The 18,245-nt window shown below is 37.9% G+C and overlaps 1 protein-coding gene across 3 annotated transcripts in view; it reads left to right on the plus strand.

Annotated features, from left to right (window-relative positions):
- Nucleotides 1-18,245, plus strand: part of TNPO1 (transportin 1) — a 90,624-nt gene that overhangs the window by 4,593 nt on the left and 67,786 nt on the right. The window contains exon 1 of one of the 3 annotated variants that reach the window (XM_042940798.1): nt 10,262-10,327. The exons of the other annotated variants lie outside the window; for them this stretch is intronic. The gene's annotated coding sequence lies outside the window, so the exon portion shown is untranslated. Of the gene's footprint in view, nt 1-10,261; nt 10,328-18,245 lie in introns of those variants that run through there. 3 annotated transcript variants of the gene reach the window in all.

The raw sequence follows: 18,245 nt of genomic DNA on the forward strand, positions 1-18,245 counted from the left end.
ATGTTGGGCTCTGGGCTGACAGCTCAGAGCCTGGAGCCTACTTCACATTCTGTGTCTGTCTCTCTCTCTCTCTCTCTCTCTCTCTCTCTCTCTCTCTGCCCTGCTCACACACACTTTCTCTCTCAAATAAAACATGAAAAAAAAAAAGTGACAATGGCCTATTAAACCAAATTGAAAAATAAACTTAGTAAAACCCCTGCCAAACTAAAGTCTTAGTAGAGAAATAAAAAAAATAGCAATAATAAAAGATACTCCAGTTAAGGAGAATAAGACTACAAGCTGTAGGGAATTAATTATATGCTGAAAAGTGAAGGGAAAAAGTTAACTGCATTTTATAGTTGACCGTGAAGGACTCTGAAGCCTTTAATAAAATAATATTCAGCAGAGCCTCTTAATCCTCAGGTATAGAAGTGGCTGTCATAGATAAAATGGTCCATCCCAGAAAGGCCAAGTTTCCATTGCTTTTGTCTTTACTAAGGAAGGGATTAGAGCAGAGAAATACTTCACCAAATCGTGACCGTACTCAATAAATAAACGATTAGGAATAGGTGGTATCCACCAAAACTATAAAGAAACACTTAGAAAATTGATCACTATGCTGTCATTAAAAATAGTATTTTTGAAAAATAATGACATAAAAGTAAAAATAGTTACTTTTAGCTGGAGCATAGGAAAACAGGAAAATGATGAGAAAGATGGCAAATTATGAAGGATTGATTTTGTGTGCCATTTATTCATTTACTAAATTTTTTAGTGCTGGGACTGTCCCTTGTCATTTAGGGATTTACATACTACTTGAGAGAGAGATATGAAGAAAAAAGTGTAACAAAGTGTAGTTACAGCTTTACAGTACAAATCTGTGGCCGTATCTAGCAGGGCTAGTAATAGAGTTCATGCAGGGAATAGGAGCAGCGCTTCAGACACTGTCAGCAACGATAAGGACCTACCGTGTTCTTGAAACTGCAAGCAGTTCAGGGGCCCTAAAAGATACAGAGCAGGAGCCCTTGAACTTTTTCTGTAAAGGACTAGACAGTAAATATTTTCTGCTCTGTGGGCCAAACCACCTCAAACGTAGTGCAAAAACAGTCATAGTATGGAAACTAATGGGTTTGACCAGTAAGACTGGTGGGCCTTAAATGTCTCTAGTAGATAGTAGAGGGATTTGAGGAAGAGATAACCTACTGGGCCTAGCATGAGCCATAGGAAGATTTGAAACAAGGAATTTGTAACATTTGTGTGAATCATTAAGAGCGGAATGAATTAGAAAAAGTTTCTTTCTAAGCACTATAAACCATTAAGAAAAGAGAAGAAGGGGCACCTGGGTAGCTCAGTTGGTTGAGCGTCCGACTTTGGCTCAGGTCATGATCTCGTGATTTGTGAATTCGAACCCGGTGTTGGGTTCTGTGCTGACAGCACGGAACCTGCTTTGGATTCTGTGTCTCCCTCTCTCTCTGCCCCTCCCCCGGTCACTCTCTCTGTCCCTCTCAAAAAGAAACAAACATTAAAAAAAAAAGAGAAGACAACTCCGTTTCTTAACAGCCAAATTCACAAAAGAGGGGCGCCTGGGTGGCTCAGTCTTGGTTAAGCGTCCAACTTCAGCTCAGGTCATGATCTCGCGGTTTGTGAGTTCGAGCCCCGCATCAGGCTCTGTTCTGACAGCTCAGAGCCTGGAGCCTGCTTCGGATTCTGTGTCTCCCTCTGTCTCTCCTCCCTCGCTCATGATCTCTCTCTCTCTCTCAAAAATGAATACACATTAAAAAGATTTTTTTTTTTTATTTTCACAAAAGAGAATCTCAATACAGCTAATGCTCTGCCCCACCAGTAGAGAAGTGCAAAGTAAAACGGCGATATTTTGTTTGCCGTCATACTGGCAAAAGTGAAAAAGTTTTGCTAGTGTGTAGTGACAAGGTTGTAATGGAAACTCCTACGTTGAGTAAGTCAGTAGAGCCATTTTAATTTTAAAGCAAAAACATTTTGACACAGCAATTTCCATTTCTTAGAGAAGCATGGGAATGAGTGTATCAGGGGTCCTGTGTGTTCGAGAATGTCGGTAGCCACAGAACCTCCAGACTTCCAACCCACCTTTAATTGCCTGCACTCCAGTTCATAAAAGGGTCTATATATGTCTTTTTAAAAAACAAAACAAAACAAAACACTAAAAATCCTTCCTAACTCTTTATACCCTTCTACTGTGCCCACTGGAATTTACAGTCCTTCATCTGCAGAGTCCGGTCTCAACCTGTTCTTAAACATTTCCTTCACTTCCTTGCTTTTCTGGAAAGCTGACTTTTTGCACTGTGCAGTTGTGGGTGTTGTTTTCTATAGCCCTTCTAATCAGTGTTTCTAGAGGTGGGAAAGATGTCTGCCATGCAACTCCTTGCTGCTTTCAGACTCTTCTCCCTTCCTCCTCCTCCCTAAAAATCCTCAGATTATATAATCCATTACCCCTCGTGGTGGTTATTAACTGTTGATAGTATAATTGCTATCCGTGACCTCCAGATCATTCCTCTTCATTCTTCAATTATTTTAGCTCCAGGTTCATTGCCCCTCTCTTCAGTACTGCCTCAGTCTTTATATTGAAATTGAAAAAAATGTACATAACTGATCTTTCCAGTATCCTGGCCTCTCATTCCTAGACCTTTCCTCCAGTGCTCGTCTATACTATCTCAGTCACTCACTCCCGTAGTGACACCCTTCTGCCTTGTCAGTAACTGCAGTCCTAACGTAGTTACAATTTTATGTGTTCTATTTTGTGACCCCACTTTCTGTTTTTGTAGCTCACTCCTTCTGGTTAATATCTCAGCCCCAACCGTTTTTTGACCCCAGCGTAATCTCCATTGTATCGATCCTGTTATTGTTTCCCTGCCACTCGTGCTCTTGATATTTTCACTCCCCTTCTTAACCCGGCTGAAATTCATGGTTAATCTTTTTTAATTTTTTTTTTTTAATTTAGTTTTGAGAGAGTGAGCGCATGCACGTGAGCAGGGGAGGGGCAGAGAGAGAGGAAGACAGAAGAGAGAGCCTGATGCAGGACTCAAACTCACAGAACTGTAAGATCATGACCTGAGCCGAAGTCAGACGTTCAACCAACTGAGCCACCCAGGCACCCACAGTTTATGATTTTAATCACTCCTTTGGATCCACTTCCTTGCTCTTTGCTTGTTTGGTAGAAACACAGGCCTACGTAAAACCAATTCTCTGCTTTGTACCTGCCATTATGCAACTTAGTATAGCTGGAAGAAAACACACAACGATACCTGACCACTTTACTCAAGGGGACCCTTGATGCTGCCTGTTGGTTGCACTGTGTTTTCTTAGTCTGTTCACTCTCCTATTCCCGTATGACTATTTCATATCTTCTCTTTTTCAAACCTTCGAATCTCTTTTCCCATCCTCACTTTTAGCTCATACGTGACCTTGCTTCCTGCTTTGCTAACAAAATAGAAGCAATCAGAAAACTTACACAGACTTCCAGCACCCTGTGTACCTACCAACATCTGTGTCAGTACATGCTGTCTTCCTGCTTATTACTTAGGTTAACTGTTCATGTTCTTGTGTCTGCTTTTGTACTAGATCCCATCCTTGCCCATGTGCTCAAGGACATTAATTCAGCTTCTCTCCTTCCACGTCATGTTTTTCCTTTACTGAATTATGTCTATCAGCAAACAGACATGCTATTATTTCTCCCAGTATTTAAAAACAAAAATCTTGATCCACTCCTCACCACCTGTTTCCCCATTTTTGGGGTTTCCTTTGCAGCATTATTCCTTGAAAGAGTTGTCCGTACTTGGTAATGCCAAATTCTTCCCTTTCGTATACTACACCAAACCCACTCCGATCAGGCTTTTGCCTGCCCCATTCCTGCTGAACGGCTCATGTTCTCCAGTAACTTCCATGTTATCAAATGCCATATGCCATTGGTTCTGTTCATCTTACTTGGTCTATCAGCAGCATTTGACAGGGCTGTTTGTTCCCTTATCCTTGAAACACTTTCTTCTTTGCTTTCCAGTATACCACACACCCCCTGCTTATCTTTTACCTCCTTCCTGGCCCCTTGTAATTCTCCTTTCAGACCTCGTTTGTTGAAGAACCCAGGGCTCAGTCCTTGCTTTTTGTTGTCTTGTTTTTCCTATCACTTCATTAGTAATGTTACTCAGTCTCATGGCTTTAAATACCATGTAAATGCCAGCAACAACCAAACTAATTCTAGTCTCCTGTGTACAGCTGCCTCTTCAACATCTCTACCTAAATGTCTAATGATATACATCAAACTCAGCATTTCCAAACTAAACTCCTAAACATCTCCCCAGTACCTACTCTACACATAGACTTGCCCCATTTCTGTCAGTAGCCACTCCTCCTCCCAGTAGCCCAGGCTGAAATCTTCGAGTTATCCTGGACTTTGCTTTTTCTGTGACTCTTCACATCCATAGTTTCAGGACAACCTGTTTTTTCTATATCATCAAAATATATCCAGAATTTTACAGTGCCTCGTCCTCTCCACTACTATCACCTTGATGCAAGCTACTACTGTCATAAATACTGTTTAAATAGGTTACTCAGGTGTCCCCATTCTACCTTAGTCCTTCCCGGTAGTCTTTTCTTAATACAGTAGCGAGAGCTAGTCTTTTGCAAATTAAGACAGTCCTAGTCACTTCCTTATTCAGAGCACTGCAGTGGCTCTTCTTTTGATTCAGAGAAAATCTAGTCCTTACAGTAGCCCACAAAACTTTTTATAATCTGCCCAAACCACTCCCCTTTGTCCCTTACCTTCTTGACCTTATTTCCTATTACCAGTTTCCCTCTTTGCACACTGGTCTCCTTGCTCTATCAAAAACATATCAGTCATGTTCCTACTTTGGGACTTTTGCTTTAGCTACTGGTTCAGCTATCTGGAATCTGCTTTTCCCAAATATCTACTTGGCTCACTGGCTTTACTGTCTGGTCTTTGCTCAGATGTTACCTCCTTTGAACACCTTCTTTTTCTTCTTCTTCTTCTTCTTTTTTTTTTTTTTTTTTTTTTTTTAATTTTTGAGAGAGAGAACGAGCATGAGCAGGGGAGGGGCAGAGAGAGAGAGGGATAGTGAGAGAACACCGAGCAGGCTCTGTGCTGTTAGCATGGAGCCAGATGTGGGGTTCGAACTCAGGAACGGTGAGATTATGACCTGAGTTGAAACCAAGAGTCAGACACTTAACCAACAGAATCCCCCAGACACCGTTTTTAATATGGTATCCTACCTTCTCCCACCCCTGCCCCTTATCCTGGATTCTTTTATTTTTTGCAAAGCTCATACTACCTTTTACACTGCTATATCAGGGGTCGGCAAGTTAGAGCCCCACTACCCTCTGGCTTGTTTTTGTACAGCCTGTGAGCTAAGAGCAGTTTTTACATTTTAAAGTGTTGTAAAACAAACATAAAGAATCTACAACAGACATGTGCTCTGCAAAACCTAGAATATTTACTATCAGGCCCTTTGCAGGCAAAGTTTAATGGTATATTCTGTTTATTTTCTTTCTCTTCCCATGCAATTGTAAGCTCCAAGAGGGCAAAGGTCTTTGTTTTGTTTATTGCTGTATTTACAGCAGCTAGAACAGTGCCTAGAATACAGTAGGCATTCAGTAAATATCAGTTAAATGAATGAATTGCTTGTAGTGGTACAAAATTATAAATAGGTTAAGTATTCAAGAACTCATACTGCAATTAGTAATGAAGTAGAGTTATATATAATGAGTAGGAAAGCAAAGGTATATTTTAAAAGAATTTTTTAAATTAATTATTTATTTACGTAATCTCTGTACCCAAAGCAGGGATCATATGCTCTACCAACAGCCAACCAGGCACCCCTGAGTTTTATAAAACAGAAAACATTACTTCTATAAAAACATACGTATTTAGATGCACAAAATAACCGCTCTATAAGCTTATGCATCAGGTGAATATTAGAATACCTCTGGGGAGGAGATCAAGGTTAGGAGAGATACTTGAAGGGAGCTAGAATTTCATTCATATTGTTTCCTTTTTTTGTATACAGTGAGAAGCAGTGACATGTCTATTTTTCATTTAAAGATTTTTTTTTTTTTTTTTGGAGAGAAAGGGAAAAAGAAAGAAATAGGTACTAACTAAACCAGTAAGAGGAAATAGTAATGCAGTGGAAAGGGAAGAAAATGTTGCCTTTCTTAAATACTGTATTTTGCCAACAATCTGAATTAGAAGGAATGAGCATTATGAATACTGAGGAAAACATGCAAAAGTAAAGACTCTTGGGTAGGGATAAGCATAACATCAGGGAACTGCCAGAAAATCAACATGGAACATAGTGAAAAAGGATCAGGGACTACTAGGAGATTAGTTCAGAGAGAGGCAGGAGCCCAGATTAGTTACAACTATGCAGTTGTGGTAAGGATATGAGGTTTTATTTTAAGTGTGATGAGAAACCATTGGAAAGTTTTGATGGTCAGAAGATGTGATTTAATTGCAGCTTTAACATGGTCATTTTTGCTGCTTTGTCTCAGAGAATGGGCAGTAAGGGAACAAAACAGAAAGGTAGGGAAACCTATTATAGTAGACCATTCTCTTGTAGAACATGGTGGTTCCCAGACTAGGGACGTGAGAAATGGTCAGACTCAGAGTGTATTTTAGAATATATTCTGATAGCCCTGGCTGATGATTTGGATGTGGGATGTAAAGGAAATCAAGGATGGTCTCTTAGTATTTTGGCCTAAACAACTGGATGAACACTTACTATAGGCAAGTGGAGGAGAACTAGGTTTGAGCAGGATGAGGAAAAGAATCAAGAGTTGTGTTTTAGCCAGTGAAGTTTAAGATGCCCATTTCACAAACAAATGAGTATGTCTTATAAAATATTGGATGTTTGAGTCTGGAGTTCAGAGTGCTATTTAATGGCACAGACTGGATGAGGTTATGTATAGGTAGAGAAAAGAAAGGGATATTTAGGGGTAGGAGAGCCAGCAAAGGAGACTGACAAAGAGTAGCCAGTGATACAAGAAGAAAACCTGGGAGATGTGAGACTGGGAAGGGAAAGAGTGGTTGCCTGTGTTCAGCACTGTGGAGGGATTGTGATAAGGCCAATAAATTGTTGGGTTTGGCAAAAAGGAAATCTCCGTCTCATTGGAGTTGGAGTAAAGATGGGGAGATGGTGACTGTACACAACTTTCAAGATGTTTCTGTGAATGGAAGGAAGTAGATCAATGGAGTAGTAGTGGAGGATGAATGGAGTCAAAGCTGCTTTTTTAAGACCTTATTTTAAAATAATTTTAAACTTAGAGGAAAGTTGTGAGAATAATTTAGACAGTTCCCATGTACATACAGCTTACCTGGAATGACCGGTTGTTTACATTTTGCCACATGCTTTCCTCCCACTCCTACACACACATACACAATTATTTTTTTGATCATTTCAGAGTAGGCTTTACACATCTTGCACTTTTACCCCTTAAGTACTTTGATTTGTGGGTCTTAAGAGCTGGGATATTCTCTTCTAAAACCACATAATAGTTATCAAATTCTGGAAATTTAGGGTTTTTACAGTCTATATTACAGTTTTGTTGCTTGTCCCTATAAAATTCTTTATAACATTTTTTCCTCCAGTACAGGATCCAGCCCGTGGTTTTATGTTACATATAATTGTCTTTTTTAAACAGAGTTTTGGGTTTGTTTTTTTTTTTTAATGGAACTTGACCGTTTTATCCTCTTAACTACCCCTTGGTTAATTATTCTTTCTATGACTAATAAGTGGCAAGACAGGAGCTCAAAGTCAAGCAGAGGAACTCCAGGGTTTGCACTCTTAAGCTCTGTCTTAAAATGCCTCTCAAGTGATGCACAGAAAAATGTGAAATTCCCTGTTTGAAGTGGACAAATAAGTTAAAGATACAGATCAGAGGCAATGATCCTTATATTGAAAGAGTGATTGTAACTTTCTAGATCTGGATTATACTGTTTTAATGGTGGATCAAAGTTTAATATATCACCCCGATGAGCATTAGGACAGAGAGAAAAGCAAGAAAAGTGAAGATATTTAAACTTTGTATGTGAAAGTTATCAGACTTTGGTATAAATTATATGTTTTCAGAGTTCTTGGTGCTAATTGTTCAGAAAGGTAAAATAAAATGCTTGGATTAATTATTTTGTGATAGAGTTCAGTTGGCACTGTCTGGTTATAAACAGTTCTGATCTGTGTTTTAGAAAGAGTTTGTCTAAGCTCATAAAATGCTACCTGTCAACCTTTATTAGAAAATATTATGAGACGTAATTTAGGGAAAGAGCATTAAACAGTGAATCATTGAAACCACAGGTGCTCCAGAACAGGAACTAGAATGCTCCATTGGCTTTTTAGTTGAATAATGCTTTTACATAGTTTCTGTTACAGTTTTAAGGAGATAATGGGTAAAAACTTGTGTGGGATAGAAACCCAAGTTATGGTGAAAATTTTTCTTTGGCATTTTCAATTAAAGATTGTTCTTACTATTGAATGTGATTTCTGTAAGAAGTGACCTAAGCCTGACATGGGAACCCAAGTATTTGCTGAAAGAATCAAATGACATGTAACTTAGTAATCCCACAACTACATTTGAACAGTTGAGTTCAATACAAGTTTCCCTGAAGGCTTGGAGAATTTCAGTAGCAAGTATAAAGGAAAGAAGAAAGTCTGGCTTTTGTATGTGGAATATGACCAGACTGATTGTTTATAATCAACTAAATGTTTCCCTTCTAGAAGCTGAAAGGACCACAGTCTTTAGTTGCTTTATAGGTGAGGAAATGAACGAAATGAGTAGAAGTGATTTGTACAGGGTCGTCCAGCCAGCTCTTCTTTCTGCAGAGAAGAACTGAGACAAACATGTCAGATCTCTACCACTCCTTTTTTTTCCTGATATTATTTTGGCTCTTCATGGCACAGAAGAGTTACAAGACCCATGGTCAGGGGCACCTAGGTGGCTCAGTCAGTTAAGCGTCTGACTTCAGCTGAGGTCATGATCTCACAGTTTGTGGGTTCAAGCCCTGCATCGGGCTCTGTGCTGACAGCTTAAAGCCTGGAGCCTGCTTTGGATTCTGTGTCTCCCTCTCTCTTTACCCCTTTCCTGTTCATGTTCTGTCTCTCTCAAAAATAAATTTTAAAAACGTTAAACAAACAAACAAAAACCATGGTCAGAGACAGTTTGTCCCCAAACACTGGAGTTAACAGTGGTTTTTTGTTAGCTCCAGAAAGGCTTTGGCTGTGATTCAAGTGTCTATCGCCCATCCTTCTCCTGACCTGACACTTTATCCTTCCATAGGTCAAGGATGAAATAGTGGAGAAACTGTAAAGGTTAGGAGGTTTTTCTGGACTCTTACTTCAGCGTAAATAGTAAGCTCAGATTCAAGAGTGTGGTATAGTCGTTTAAGGTCTGAGGTAGGAATTTGATGGGGAAGCTTAAAAGCCAGTAGAGAAATAAAATGCTGAAGCATAAAAAGGAAAAGACTGTAATAAAAATCCTAGCTTTACTTGCCCCTTACATCCTAGTGGGCTAGAGGCTTTTGTGTTGGTGTCAGTATTTGCTGATCAGGGACACAGGAGGCAATTTTTATTTATAAAACAGATTTGGTACAGTCATACTCCCATGAGATTCTAGTAGAGTTTCATTTGCTCAGCAGGCAGGACAAAATTGTGATCTCAGGTAAAAGTATCATTTTCTGAATTGTGGAAATACAAACTCCTGGCCATCTCAAATGTTTTGGGTCATGTTCCTCAAATGCCCCACCACACATTGAATTATTGAACTTAATAACATAAAGAAACCTTAGGAATTTTGTTTTTGTAGTTTCCAGCTATAAAACCCTGCATATATCAGTGGTTAGTAAATGTTGGTTTATTGATTTCATTTCTGGAGTTCCTTTCTTCTAGAATATGCATACTACTCCTGTAAGAATACATAATGAAGAGTTGACTGGAGATTGTGTATTTTATTAACTGTAAATAATAATATGGATTATTTGCTGTATGAAATTTTTTTAATTGTAATATCATTTCATGTGACTTAAAGATTTGGTTTCTGTGTACCTAACCCTACTCCAAGGAAATTATGTAGGAAAAGGTTTTTTTATAATAAATAAATAATTTTTTTTTAAGAATCACTTTGGTGTAGGGGTGCCTGGGTGGGTCAGTCAGTTAAGCGCTTAGTCTGACTCTTGATTTATGAATTCATTTTAATGTTTATTTATTTATTTTGAGAGAGGACATGCACATAGGAAAGGGGGAGAGAAAGAGAATCCCAAGAAGGCTCCACGCTGTCAGCCCAGAACCAGACACTCAGCTCAATCTCACAGACTGAGGTAATGACCTGAGCCAAAATCAAGAGTCAAATGTTTAACTGACTGAGCCACCCAGGCATCCCATGAATTATTTTCTTAAAGAGTAAAATAGTATATGACACAAATGATTGAATAGCAAAGTAAAAAGTACTAGAACTCTAACCTTTATCAGTTTAATATATGCTCAGTGACAAATTTATTTGTAGAATGTACTTATTTCCGCAGTTAGAATTTTCTTTTTTTTTAATTAAAAAAATTTTTTTTAACGTTTATTTATTTTTCAGAGAGACTGAGACAGAATGCGAGTGGGTTAGGGGCAGAGAGAGAGGGAGACTCAGAATCCAAAGCAGACTCCAGATACTGAGCTGTCAGCACAGAGCCTGACGCCGGGCTCAAACTCACAAGCTGTGAGATCATGACCCGAGCCGAAGTCGGACGCTCAACCAACTGAGTCAGTCACCCAGGAGCCCCTGCAATTGGAATTTTCCTATCATACATTAGTAAATTTTGCTTGTAATATTTGTAGTTATGATTAGTGAGGGAATCTATAGAACTTACTGCCACAGAATTTTTAAGAATCATTGTAGAAGAATTATAGACCCTCTTTTCTGAGCTATATTTTAATTTGCTTTTGGCTTTTACATTTTCATGAGATTTTTTTCCTTCTAGTTCAGTATAAGGTTTAATCAAGCTATTCATTGATTTTTTTTTTTTTAAGTGGTATTTCTGGAATTATGTGCCAGTGTTTTGAAAAATTATGAAGTTGATGAGAGGTGATTGGAATTTTTTTTAAGGAGTTTCTAGGTCCAATGTGGGGCTTGAACTCACAACCCTGAGATCAAGTGTTGCATTCTCTACAGAGTAAGCCAGCCAGGCACCCTGAAACTTTTTTTATATTAAGCAAAATTTTGGTATTCTTGTTTTAAATTTTGTAGTAGTCTTACTTTTCTGTATATCTTTTCTTAGTATTTAAACAGTTAAAAAAGTCCTAATATTAATTTATCATAACATAAAAAATTTTCCACACATATAAGATATTTAAACTGTAATCAAATTAATTACAAATGTAGAAATCATAATAATTTCCATTATCTAGGTTAAAGTAAAATTTCCATTTTTTCTCTGAAACTAGGTGTCTGGGGTTATAAAACATCTTTGTTGGTATAATTCTTTTGCTTTGCAGAAGTTGAGTTTTTTTCCATTGATAATAAAGATTTTTTTCTTAATTTCCAATATCCTCTTTATATCATTGTGTGTACTCATTTTAAAGGCATAATCTGGGGGAAAGTTCTGCAAGTACATAAATTTTCTGTAACTAAAATTTAACCCTTTAAGTGCCACAACCTTTAAGCATTTTCACATAAAACTTTCTAAATTATATTTCACACGTTTTTGCCTTTTTAACAAGTAAAAAAGGTGTAATTTAAGCTCTTTGATGATTCTTTTTTTATTATGAATAGCAAGCACTGTATCATAATATGGTAACATTCCCTGGGATCTTTTGCCCTGTCCTATTTATGACTTCCAACACTTACACTTTTGGAGATCATTATTATTTATTTTCATTTTAAAGGTAATTTAACCACAGTAGTGAAATTTTTTTGAATAGAAAGGAAAAAAGGCTTATAATCTTAACGCTCTAATCTGCTGCTAGCTTTTCATTGTTTCCTTCTGGTCTTTTTCATTTAACAATTCTGACTTTATCTTATACATATGTTTTACTTATTTGTTATTGTTCTCTACATACAACTTTTGATTAGTTTCTTTACTTCCTAACCATAAACATTTTCCATGTCATTACAGAAATTAACTTTTTTTTTTAATGTTTATTTATTTTTGAAAGGGAGAGTGTGAGCAGGGGAGGGGCTGAGAGAGAGAGGGACAGAGGTTCCGAAGCAGTGCTCTGTGCTGACAGCAGTGAGCCTGATGTGAGGCGCGAATTCACTAATCGCGAGATCGTGACCTGAGCTGTATAGTTGGATGCTCAACTGACTTGAGCCACCCAGGTACCCCCTGGGATTACTTCTAATTCAACAATAAATATATGGGTAAACATTCAACTGTTCGGTTATTATGCAGTTATTAAAAAGATGACTGGGGCACCTGGGTGACTCAGTCAGTTGAGCGTCCAACTTCAGCTCAGGTCATCATCTTGCTGTTAGGGAGTTCGAGCCACATATCAGGGTCACTGCTGTCAGCACCGCTTTGGATCCTCTGTCCCCCTCTTTCTCTGCCCCTCCCTTGCTCACACATGCTCTCTTTCTCAAACATAAATAAACATTAAAAAATAAAAGAATCCCAGGATTAAATCTTTGGGAAACACTTTTTTTCCTTTATTTAAGATTCTTAGGATATAGTCTAAGAAGTATAATCATGAGGTCAAAGGTTATTAAAATGCACATGGCTCTTGATACAGGTTGCTGAGTTGATTTCCAATAGGTTATATTAGTTTACCTTCAATCTGTTGGAGGTGATTCATATCTTCAGCACCATAGGGTGTTATTGTTATAAAATTATCTTTGTTAATTAGTCTAAAATTTTTACTTCATTACATTTATTGATTATTAATAAGATTCAGTATTTTCCAGGGTTTGTTTATTATATTTTGTGAATTTTCTTTCATGTATTATCTGTTTCTTCTAAAACAGTTTTCCAGATAAATAATTAATATATTACTGTCTTGTTGCATCATCTCACTTTGTATTTCTCTAACATGGGAGGAGCTCCCTTTATATTTGCTCATATAAGACATGTGTTTATCTTCCATACTTGTAAATAGTGGTGCCTCTGGAAATGTTTAAGAGATATTGTAAGTTCTTTGATATGTGGACTGTCTTAGTCTTGGGAAGCCAGTGTTACCTGAAAGCTAACATCATAGTGAGGGTAAATTGCCACTATTCCTACATCTCTCACAGGTAGAAATATGAATGAAACAAATATGAAGCATTTTTTCCCTTGATGACAGCAGAAGCAGTGATTGCCATTGTTCACAACCAAAATAGTATAATTTGGAATAGGCAAATTATAAGCAAGGGAAGGGTAGAAGTAGATGAATAAGGAATTCTGTGTCTGGAAAGAGGATGTACACCTGAACTGGCAGCTGGCTTTATTGGTTTTCTCTGTTTTCCTACTCAGTTTATTCTCCACCCATTTTGATATATTCATTATACTCAGTATCTCCCAGAGACTTCATGTCAGCTCTCAAATTTACTCTCGTTGTTCAATCTAAGGAAATTGATTTCCACGATAGTCATCAGCTTCACTATACCAACCCTACAGTTCCTAGAGAACTCCTTAAAAAGTTCAGTTCCTTCCACTTAAATACATTTTGGGAATAGTTTGTTATAATATAACATTTAATATATAATCATGTGATTACATCTGTAATATTTAATATTTCTATTATAATTAAGCTCTTGGTTCCAAGGAAGAGAAACTCATTCGGATTGTCTTAAGAGAAAGGGAAAGGTTTATTTTAAGTCATTTGTGGAAGTCGAAAACCATCAGAAAACACGACAGCTCCCAGGAGCAGTTACTTCTCACTCTGGTGGACCATGCAATCTTGCTCAGTGCGTCCCTCCTCCTCTGTGTGCTGTCCGTTCTCCTTTCTGCTCACTTAGAATTTCTGCCCCTTTATAATTTTGTCTTGGCATATGGAATCTAATGATGGCCACATCACTGACATTTTAGCTTCTTTGAGCACTGGTAAATGATCCTAGTGCTTTCTGTTCATATTTCTGAGAAAGGAAATCCACTTGATTGAGCTCACCTTTTTATGCCAGGATTCATCATATGGAAGGTCACGTACCCAATCTTGGTTTAATCAGTTGCATTTAGGAAATGCAAAGTGTCAACCTTGCCATTAGACCCAACACTTAGGCTTGGCCATGGACTATCCAGTTCCCTTTAGAGAAAGGGTTTGAGTTTACTGGTAGATACCTATCAGAAAATCGGTGTAGTATGCAAAAATGAAGGAGGAAAAGAACTTCATAATATAGAACTGAATGTTCTGTGTTTTTATTTATTTTATACTTTTTTTTTTTTTTTTTTTTGAGAAAGAGGGAGCAAGTGAATGAGGGGCAGAGAGAGAATCTTATGTGAGAGAGATAGCGGGAGAGAAGCAGGGCTCACCCAAAGTGAGTCTCAAGCTCACCCTATGTGGGACTCAGACTCACGATCTCTGAGATCCTGACTCACGCCAAAGTCAGATGCTTAATGACTGAGCCACCCAGGTGCCCCTGTAACTATGTTTTTAAAAGTTGAAGTTAGGGGCGCCTGGGTGGCTCAGTCGGTTAAGCATCTGAATTCATCTCAGGTCATGATCTCATGGTCCGTGAGTTCGAGCCCCGTGTCAGGCTCTGTGCTGACAGCTCAGAGCCTGGAGCCTGTTTCAGATTCTGTGTCTCCCTCTTTCTCTCTCCTCCCCCACTCATGCTCTGTCTCTCTCTTCTCAAAAATAAATAAACGTTAAAAAAAATTTTTGTTGAAGTTAAATATTTTCCCTTAATTGAGCTGTAATGTTTCTAGGTCTTGATTTCCCCATTTTTGTAAATAAAAGGATTGGATATAATGTTTGCATTCTGAAAATGTTATGATTGCTATTCCCTAAGGACAGTTAAAGTTGATGAATTCCAATTTCATGGGATGAGGGGGATAGATGGTGATTAGGACATGATACTCAGTTGGCCAATAACTCAGTATCTCTGTTTGCAAGAGGACAATAAGCTTTTTAACACAAGATTCACTTTTAAGGGTATATTCTTATAAACCAAACACTTTCTTAGTATGTATAGTAGATTAGCATTATTCTTTGTGTGTCCAGTATGATCTCAGATTCCCTTAGCTTCGCACATTTCATTCTAGATTTCTATATTCATTAATTTGTTTATGTCTCAATCTTGGTTGAGTCTCGCTATCACAGTAAGAGAAAAACAGACTTGAACACACAGAATATGTGCGACTGTTTTTTGTGCTAAATTGTTAGTCATATAGTACTATTTGTCATACAACATTTCTTGCTATTTTTTTCCATTTGTGAACTATCTCTATAGAATTTGTTTTGTGATATTCTTTTCCTCTCTCTTTTCATACTGCGAAGACTACCTTCAGTCAACTACTTAATTTTTGCCCTTATAAAATTTTTACAGATTGATTACATTCATGTCTGATTTAATATTCAACATTTGAGGGGCGCTGGGGTGGCTTAGTCAGTTTAGCGACCGGCTCTTGATACCAGCTTAAGTCATGATCTCACAGTTCGTGAGTTCGAGCCCTGCATCGGGCTCTGCACTCACAATGCAGATCCTGCTTGGGATTCTTCTTCCCTCTCTCCCCCTCCCCTGCTTGCACTCTCTCTGTCTCTCAAAATAAATAAGTAAATAAACTAGAAAAATATATATTTAGCACTTGATTTCTGATACTTTTATTTCTCCTTCAATATTTCTGTTTTGATCTTTACTTCTTTAGACTCTCATTTAAGTGATTCAAGCAGCCCATTTTGTTGCATATTCTTTGATAATACAAAAATAATTTCATCTTTGGCGTGCCTGGCTGCCTCAATTGGTGAAGGATACAACTCTTGATGTCAGGGTCATAAGTTCAGGCCCCACGTTGGGTGTAGAGATTACTTAAAAATAAAATCTTAAAAAAAATGTCATCTTCATCTTAATGGGTATTTGGTGGTACAAACTGCTGTCAGTAAATCTGTTTTACTGATATTTTTGGTGGGAGGTAAAGTGAGAAGGGAATGAACATTACCTACTATTGCAGCAGTTTCCATTCTCATTTAATCTTCTCTTCAACCCATTTCACAGAAAACTCAACTGTGGCTAAGAAAGTTAAGCTACTTTCCTAAAAAAGACAATGGGGAGGATTGGGATTTCAACCCCTGTGTGTAGGACTCTGGAACCCATGCTTCCTGAACTCTATCTTCCTGCTTACCAACAATAAATAGTGCAGAACAATATTCAGCATAGGAACAAAAATTGTAAAAATTTATCTCCTCTCATAAATTGTTTCTCCTGTCTCTGACTTCTCACACTTGAAATCTGAATGATATGTGCCTCTGTTACATGTGAGAAAGATTTCAATCTTTCAAGCTAATAATAATCAGCCTACCAACCACTTTTCTATTTTATTGGCTAAAGGACTCTGACCTTTTTCCACTTCAGCCCTTGCCAGTGAGCATACTGCTATGTTCCTTTTTCTGTTTACACTAGAAAATGTGAAATATTCAATCCACTCATTACCCCATAACGATCAGGGATCGTTCTAGACATGACTGAGAAATTCCTAGGGCCCTGTCACTTGAGAACTTTAGGAGCAATCTAACCACAATGAAACAATATACTTGTAGTTACCATAATGATCTGTAATGGTTGTCCTAATGTGCTCGCTCTAATTTTTCTAAAATTTATCAGCTTAGATTTCTATCAACTGTACAGTCAGTGTCTCACTTTATAAACACATAAAGTAGGGGCACTTGGGTGGCTCAGTCATTTGAACATCTGACTCTTTGACTTTGAGTAGGGGAGGGGGTGAAGGGAGAAAGAGAATCTTAAGCAGGCTCCCACTCTGCTTGGAGCCTAACCCAGGGCTCATTCCCACGACCCTGGAATCATGACTCGAGCCAAAATCAAGAGTAAGACGGTCAACTGACTAAGCCACCCAGGCACCCCGAGCAATGTTATTATTTTTATTTACTTATTTATTTTTTAATTTACATCTAAGTTAGCATATGGTGCAACAGTGATTTCAGGAGTAGATTCTTTAATGCCCCTTACCCATTTAGCCCATCCCTCCTCCCAAAACCCCTTCAGTAACCCTCTGTTCTTCATATTTAAGAGTCTCTTAACCAAGCAATGTTATTTTAAAACAAGCTACTCTAGGGGCGCCTGGGTGGCTCAGTCGGTTGGGCGTCCGACTTCAGCTCAGGTCACGATCTCGCGGTCTGTGAGTTTGAGCCCTGCGTCGGGCTCTGGGCTGATGGCTCAGAGCCTGGAGCCTGCTTCCGATCCTGTGTCTCCCTCTCTCTCTGCCCCTCCCTCATTCATGCTCTGTCTCTCTCTGTCTCAAAAATAAATAAACGTTAAAAAAAAAATTTTTTTTTAAATAATAAAATAAGACAAGCTACTCTTTTAATTATACTTACATATTTGTGAACCATGAATTAAAGAAACAGTTTAGAGTGGAAGAAACATTGAAATAAGAATAGGAAGGCCTACATTCCAAACCAAAGTTGTTTTTGGGGGTGGGGGAACAGTGGTAAAACTTATTTCTTACTCTTATTTCTTATTCACTTATTTATTTAAAAAAACTTTTTTTAGGGGCATCTGGGTATCTTAGTCATTTATGTGTCTGACTCTTGGTTTTGGCTCAGGTCATAATCTCACAGTTGTGAGATTGAGCCCCATATCAGGTTCTGCTCTGTGCTGTTAGCACAGATCCTGCTTGGAATTTTCTCTCCCTCTCTGTCTCTCCCCTTTTCACACACTCACTCACTCTCTCTCTCTCTCAAAATAAATAAACTTAAAAAACATTTTTTTAGCTTTATTGAGATAAAATTGCCATATGACATTGCAGAAATTTAAGATGTACACATGATGATTTATGTATGTAAGATGAAATGATTACCACAGTAAGGTTAGTTAACATATCCATTATCTCATATGGTTGCAATTTATTTTTGTTATTATTATTTTGGTGAGAGCTTTTAAGATTTACTCTCTTAATAACTTTCAAATATAATAATACAGTATCGTTAACTGTAATCATTATGGTATACATTACGTCCTGGAACTTGATCAGCTTAGAAGTGGAAGTTTGTATCCTTTGACTATCTTCACTCATTTCCCCTCCCCCCTTTTACTTCTGGTAACCACCAGTCTGCTCTCTGTTTCTCTGAGTTTGGTGGATTTTTTTATTTCTCAATATGTGATAC

Source organism: Panthera leo, chromosome A1 (genome assembly GCF_018350215.1).
Source record: "Panthera leo isolate Ple1 chromosome A1, P.leo_Ple1_pat1.1, whole genome shotgun sequence".
NCBI lineage: Eukaryota > Metazoa > Chordata > Mammalia > Carnivora > Felidae > Panthera > Panthera leo.